Raw genomic sequence first — 8,242 nt, forward strand, 5'->3', positions numbered from 1 at the left:
AGCTATGTGTGTGTGTGTGTGTGTGTGTGTGTGCGTGCACGCGCGTGTGTGTGTACCTATCTGGGGACATGGAAACCTAACCATAACAGTGTTGCAAGTGATGTGACGGTGGTGGCTACAAGATGCGATGGGAACCCACAACAGGGATGACCCAGTTACGTGTTGCTCAAGACCATACTAGGGATCTGATATGGAAGAAAAGACTCCCAGTTGCGGGGCACAGCCAGGGCAAATGGCCCGAGTCATGAGCCAGCGTGGTGGGGGACAGGGGACTACATGCCCCTCAGCAGGCTTGGGCATAAGGCTGACATGGGAGGCGGGACAGAGCGGCAGGGGCGACTTCTCATTGACTGGATGTTATTAATCGTCCCAGGTGGTGGCCTCCGTCTTAGCCCTTTGCTGCCTCCCCAGCTTCCACCTCACCTCCTCCCACCAGGCCCACCAGACCCTCCTCCGGGGACATGTCCCCTCTCAGTCACGTGGTCTGAATGACCCACCCTCGACTCCAGGGCCTGATTGGCTCAAGCAGTCAACCACCCCCATCCTGCTGGTAGGTGATTGGTTCAGGGAAGGGCACATGACCCAGCTCAGCCAATGAAAGGAGAGGCGTTTCCCGGGGTTTCTGGGAACGAGGCTCCTCCCCTCCCCTCCGAGGGAGCTCCCAGAAGGCGCCGCGCTTTTCCTCTGTCTCCGAGGATGGGGTGTGGGGCGGGGGGTGGAGGCAGCACAGGGGGAGGGCGGAGAGGAGAGGGTGCTACAGACGTGGAGCCTGGCTGGACCCGCGTCTGCGGCTCAGTCAGCCAAGCCCGCAGATCCCCGCGTTTGTTTAGCCCGTTTGTTGTCACCTTCTAGTGAAAAGTTCCCAACTGGTCAGGGCGTCTCTGGAGGACAGACTCGGGGAGAGCTGGAAAGGAGCAGCCAGCGGGGCCTGGACTGGGGCGGGGTGGGGTTGGCCAAGGCCCTTTCCGTTTGATTCCGTCTCCATGTACAGTTCTTATGAGTCAAGATCCTTCCCCAGAAAACGTCCCCTGACCCCTAACCCTGGCCCGGCACCTGGATGACACGTCCTGGCCCGGCAGCCCGGGTGTCAGGGGTCCGGGGTTCCATCCTAACCCAGCCCGCTGCCTGACTGTGGGGCCCCGTGGAGTCACACCCCCTCTCTGGGCCTCCGTTTGTGATTCATCCACCAGCCTGCAGACTGAGCTCCCCAAGGGCAGGGGGGACGTCCCAGCAGCCCCAGAGCCCAGGACAGGCTGGCACAGAGCAGGTGTCAATGGGACTGTTGACCAGTCAGTGTGGGAGCTGCACTTCCTGCTCTCACCTCCCAAGGTCAGGGCCATGCGATGCCGATGGGGACCAGCTGCTCTTCCTCAGTCCCCCCTGAGAGCCTCCTGGAAACCCCAGTCCCAGGTGAGAGCAGCAGGAGGAGATTTCACAAGAAGAGATTTAGCATGCAGGTGGTGCGGCGGAGGGCTCAGCTCACACAGAACCTCTAGTGCTGTCACAGGCTCCACAATTAGACTGTGGGGTGAGAAAAATCACCCAAAAGCTCAACCGTTTACTTTCCAGCTACAGGTGACCTGGGCGGTCAAGCACTGGGACTTTCTCCTCAGTCTGCTCATTGGTGTGTGTGTTGGGGGCAGGGGAGAGGGCAATGATCAAGTGGCCCCTGCCAATGAATACACTCAAAGGGTGAGGCAAGGCAGTGGGGGGCCAGCTGAGAGTCACTGCTCTGCTCCGCTTGGTGGCGTGGACTGCTCCTCAGAGTGCTGGAGGGAAGGCACACGTGTCTGTGTTCACAGGCAAGAACAGAGAAGGCAGGGGTGGGAGAGCCACTGGAGGTGGTTCAGGCGCCTGAGGCCAGGGCTGGTGTCTCAGGCGGGTCTCCAGCCTTTCTAGGTCTCGGGTTCCTCTCATGCGGGCAGGCAGGAGGCAGGTGGAGTGCAGAGGTGAGAGCCTGGGGTGGTACAGGGGCCTTGAGAGGGTTATAAGGTTAGGAAGAGCCCTCATGAGACATTCTGTCACTCATTCCTTCATTCATTCATTCATTCATTAGTGTCTTGCATCCTGGGACTTGCTGTTGCTAGTTGGGGAAATAAGTAACAAACAGGGAATTACAAAAAGGTTATATTACGTTATATTGTATTATATTATATCATATTACATTATATTGTATTATAAATCGTAATAAGGGCTATGAAGGGAGACATGATGAAGAGACAATTGTAAATGATTAAAAGATGCGCAACAGAAATGGCTGAGGAGGAGGGAGGGGGAAGAGTTTATTGGTAGTTATCTTTGCATATATCAGTCCTCACTATAATCCAGCATGTTAGTAATCTAAACACAACAATTAAGAGACAGAGATGGTCAGACTGAGTAAAAAAGAAAGACCCAGCTATATGCCATCTACACAAGAAACACACTTTAAATATAAAGACACATGTGAGTTAAAGTTCAAGTTTGGAAAAAAGATATACCACACAAGCATTAATCAAAAGGAAGCTGGAGTGGCTATACTAGTATCAGATAAAGTATATTTCAGAGAAAATAATATTAACAGGTATAAAGAAGATAATTTCATAATGATAAAGAAGTTGCTCCGCTAGGAGTATATACAGTCCTAAATGTTTACGTGACTAATAACAGAACTTCAAAATATATGAAACAAAAACTGATAGAATGGCAAGGAGGAATAGGTAAATTCAAAATTATGGTAAAAGATTTCAACATCTCTCTTTCAAAATTGATAGAAAAAGTATTCTGTGGGCCAGCCTGGTGGCGCAAGTGGTTAAGTTCGCGCGCTCTGCTTTGGCAGCCCAGGGTTTGCGGGTTCGGATCCTGGGGGTGCACCAATGCACCGCTTGTCAAGCCATGCTGTGGCGGCGTCCCATATAAAGTAGAGGAAGATGGGCACAGATGTTAGCTCAGGGCCAATATTCCTCAGCAAAGAAAAAAAAAAGGAGGAGGATTGACATCGGGTATTAGCTCAAGGCTGATCTTCCTAACAAAAACAAAAAAAGTACTCTGAAAATCAGTAAGGATTTAGAAGGTTTGAACAACACCATCAATCAACTTGGCCTAATTGGCAATTATAGAATACTCTAGATAACAGCAGAATACACATTCTTTTCAAACGCACATCGATCGTTTACGAAGCTGGATCGTAGTCTAGATCATAAAAATGTGTCAATGAATTTAAAAGAATTCAAGTGATACAAGTATGTTCTCTGACTACAATGGAACTGAATTAGAAATTAATAACTGAAAGATCTCTGGAAAACCACCAACCTATTTGGAAATGAAATAACACATCTCTATAGCCCATAGGTCAAACAAGAAATCAAAAAGGGAATACTTTCTAAGTATTTTGAACTGAATGAAAATTAAAAACAACACATCAAAATTTGTGAAATGCGACTAAGTCAGTGCTTAGGACATTTATTGTAATACTAATGGCCTATAATAGAAAAGATAAAAGATCTCAAATCAATGATCTCGAATTCCATCTTACAAATTAAAAAAAGAAGAGCAAATGAAGCCCACAGTAGACAGAAGAAAGGAAATAAGATTAGAGTAGAAATCAATGAAATAAATAATGAGAGAACTAATAAAGAAAACCAATAAAACAAAAAGCTTGTTCTTTGAAGAGATCAGAAAAATTGATAAACCTCTAGCCAAACTGATCAGGAAAAAAGAGAAATGACACAAATTACAAATATCAGAAATGAGAGAGGCAACATCAGTACAAATTCTCCAGCTATTAAAATGATAATAAGGGAATATTATGAACAACTTTATGCCAATAAGTATGACAACTTAGAAGAAATGGACTAATTCCTTCAAAGATATAAAATAACAAAACTCCAAAAGAAATATATAATGTGAATAGCTGTAAACCTATTAAACACATTTTGAAGTTTAAAATCTTCGCCAAATGAAAAATCCACATTCAGATGGCTTCACTGGTGAATTCTACCAATTGTTTAAGGAAGAAATAATACCAATTCTACACAATTATTCTACCAATTCTCCACCAAAGTGGAGATGAGTGAATATTTCCAGCTCATTCTTTGTGGCCAGCATTTCTCTTATACCAAAACTTGACGAAGACATAACAAGTAAAGAATACTGCAACCAATATTGATCATGAGAGTAAATGTAAAATTTCTAAACAAAATTATAACAAATCAACTCCAGTAATATATAAAGAGGATAATAAGTCATGACTAAGTGGGACTTATGCTAGGAATCAAGAGTCGGTTTAACGTTTGAAAATTAATCGATGGAATTCATCATATTAAGAAACTCAAACAGAAGAAAAAATATAAGATTACCTTAAAAGATACAGACAAAGCATTTGACAAAATCCAACATTCATTCCTGGTAAAAACTCTCCATAAGCTAGGAATAGAAGTGAACTTAACCTAATAAAGGGCATCTACAGAAACCCTATAGTTCACATCATACTTATGGTCAAAGACTTAATGCTTTACCCCTAAAATCAGGAAGAAGGCAGATTTCTTCTCTTAGCACTTCTATTCAATATTGTACTGGAGGTTCTGGTCAGTGCAATCAGACAAGAAAAAAAAATTAGGATCTCGAGTCAAGATGGCGGCGTAGGCAGACTCTGAACTTACCTCCTCCCGTGGACACAGCGAATTTACTACTCGTGGAAAAATTACCCGAGACAGAACTGAAAACTGGATAAGAGGAACTCCTGCAACAACGGACAATCCTAACTGAGGTGGAAGAGGCAGAAACTCCCTTCTGGAGAGAAAAATGCCGCCTTCACAAGCCGCCAGCGTCACGGGTGCCGGGAGCAGCTCACAGGTACGCAGCCTCCCTGGAGGCGCGGGGCCCTGAGCCAGGAGTGCCCTGGCTGGGGGCATTTTGTGGACCCAGCACAATCGAGACCAGCGGCATAATATCTGACTTTGCCTGCTACTAAAACATTGGGGAATACCCCCAGAAAACCCGGTTCACAAAGAAACTAAAACCGGCTCTTAAAGGGCCCGCGCGCAAACTCACCCGTTTCAGAAAGCATCCTAAAATCACCAGAAAGAAAGGTGCACAGTGCTGTGGTGAAAAGAGACTCACCTAATAGGCCCTGAGTGCATCTCGGTGAGGGGTGAGACCTCTCCAGGGACTGGGACATTGGCGGCGGCCATTGTTGTGGCCTGGTGTGGGCGTGCTGACACAGACGCCATTGGAGTTCTCCCTGAGGCCTGCTAGCCCAGGGTCTGCCCCACCCGCTAGAGCACCGATTTCAATCCAGCTCAGCCAGGGCAGGCAGCCCACCCTAGAGACTGGCCCCACCCAACAATAAGCCCTCAGGCAACTTGTGGGTCTGCATAGATTGGTGACTGGATTCTCTACAGCCTGGCAACTGAGCCGACTTTAGCGGGGCAGGGTGTGCACAAGGAGCGGGTGGAGAGTGTGGGGCGGTGGCGGAGTGTGTGGGGCTCCCACCGTGGAGAGACTGGGTCTGCTTGGGGAGGTTGGGGTGCGCACACGGGGCAGGACTGTGTTGACTATGTGTGTGGACCTGTGGGCGGTAGGGCTTGTCAGCTGCAGAAGACTTGTGCTTCTCAAAGACCCACATGGGGGTTTGCCCCACCTTCCAAAACCTGAAACAATTGGGTGCTCCTGTGCCTGAGGCCAGCCCCACCCAGCTGCAATCCTCAGAGAGCTGACAAGAGACATAATAGGTTAGAGGCTTACAGCAATTGTAAGGCCCTGAGCCTAACATCCTGCCATGCTGGGGGCCTACTCACTTAAAAGAAATACTGCAACACAAATGTGGTATTAGAACTTGCAGCCAACTGTGCTGGGGCTCCCCATACCTGATAAAGAGACTGAAGGGCCCACAACAACTACAAGCAGCTGAGCATTACAACAGCTGGCCAGGAGCATAACTCGGCCTCCCTCGGTGCCTACAGGGAGAGCAAACAGGCCACAACAGAAGGACACACGTAGCCCACATAGGGGTCACCCCTGGAACATTGAGAACTCAGGGAAGCACACTGGAAGCCTCCTAAGCCATCACTTACATAAGGTCACCTATCCAAGAGCAGGAGACGTAGCTGACCTACCTAATAAGTAGACACAAGCACAGGGAAAGAGGCAAAATGAGGAGGGAAAGGAATACATTCCAAGTAAGGGAACAGGACAAAACCCCAGAAAAGGAACTAAGTGAAACAGAAATGAGCAACCTACCAGACAGAGAGTTCAAACTAAGAGTGTTAAGGATGCTCACTGATCTGGGGAGAAGAATAGATGATCTCAGTGAGAATGTCAACAAAGAAATGGAAGATATAAGAAAGAACCAGTCAGAAATGAAGAATACGATACTGGAAATGAAAAATTCATTAGAGGGACTCAAAAGCAGAGTAGAGGATACAGAAGAATGGATCTGTGAGCTGGACGAAAGACTAGAAGAAATTACCCAAGGTGAACAGGTAAAAGAAAAAAGAATTAAAAAGAGTGAGGACAGTCTAAGGGACCTCTGGGACAACATCAAGTGCACTAACATCCGTGTTATAGGTGTCCCGGAAGGAGTAGAGCGAGACAAGGGGGCAGAGAATCTATTTCAGGAAATAATAGATGAAAACTTCCCTAACCTAAGGAAGGAAACAGACATCCAGGTACAGAGAGCACAGAGAGCCCCAAACAAGATAAAACCAAAGAGGCCCACACCAAGACACATCATAATCAAAATGTCCAGAATTAAAGATAAAGAGAGAATCCTAAAAGCCCGCAAGAGAAAGTCAAGTTACATACAAAGGAAACCCCATAAGGCTATCAGCTGACTTCTCAGCAGAAACCTTACAGGCTAGAAGAGAACAGCACGATATATTTAAAGTGTTAAAAGGAAAAAACTTACAGCCAAGAATACTCTACCCAGCAAGGTTATCATTCAAAATGGAAGGAGAGATCAAAATTTTCCCAGACAAGCAAAAATTAAAGGAGTTTGTCACCAAGAAACCAGTGCTACAAGAAATGTTAAAGGGACTGATTTAAGGGGAAAGGAGAAGACCACAAATAGGAAAAATTATCTATTTCCATGATAAGAGGGTAATGGATACAAATGCACAAAAAAGAGGTTAGATATGATATCAAAAACATAAAAGGAGGGAGGAGGTGAGTTAAAGAGTAGAGCTTTCAGACAGAGGTCAGAACTAAAGAGACCATCAATTCTGTATAGAAGAAGGAAGGAACAGAGAAGGACTACTAAAACACTGAGAAAAAAAAAAGTTAAAAAATGGCAGTAAGTACATACTTATCAATAGCTACTTTAAATGTCAATGGACTAAATCCTCCAATTAAAAGGCATAGGGTGGCTGATTGGATAAAAAAACAAGACCCATATATATGCTGCATACAAGAGACACACTTCAGACCTAAAGACACTCACAAACTGAAAGTGAAGGGATGGAAAAAGATACTCCATGCAAATGGAAATGCAAAGAAAGCTGGGGTAGCAGTACTCATATCAGACAAAATAGACTTTAAAACAGAAACTAAAAAGAGACAAAGAAGGGCATTACATAATGATCAAGGGAACAATCCAACAAGAGGATATAACACTTGTAAATATGTACACACCCAATGTAGGTGCACCTAAATATATAAAGCAATTATTAACAGACATAAAAACAGAAATAGACAGTAAGACAATAATAGTAGGGGACTTTAACACTCCACTTACACCAACGGATAGATCATCCAAACAGAAGATCAATAAGGAAACATTGGCCTTAAATGATATACTAGAACAGATGGACCTAGTAGATATGTACAGAGCATTCCATCCAAAAACCAAAGAATACATGTTCTTTTCAAAGGCACATGGAACATTCTCCAGGACTGATCACATATTAGGCCACAAAACAAGTTTCCATAAATTTAAGAAGATTGAAATAATACCAAGCATCTTTTCTGACCACAACGGTATGAAACTAGAAATCCACTATAGGAAGAAAATCAGAAAAGCCACAAATATGTGGAGATTAAACAAAATGCTACTGAACAACGACTGGGTCAATGAAGAAATCAAAGAAGAAATCAAAAAATACCTAGAGACAAATGAAAATGAAAATATGACATGCCAGAATTTATGGGATACAGCAAAAGCGGTTCTAAGAGGGAAGTTTATAGCAATACAGGCCTATCTCAACAAACAAGAAAAATCTCAAATAAACAATCTAACAATGCATCTAAAGGAACTGGAAAAAGAAGA

Source organism: Ceratotherium simum, chromosome 22, assembly GCF_057802395.1.
Source record: "Ceratotherium simum simum isolate JZ-2026a chromosome 22, ASM5780239v1, whole genome shotgun sequence".
NCBI lineage: Eukaryota > Metazoa > Chordata > Mammalia > Perissodactyla > Rhinocerotidae > Ceratotherium > Ceratotherium simum.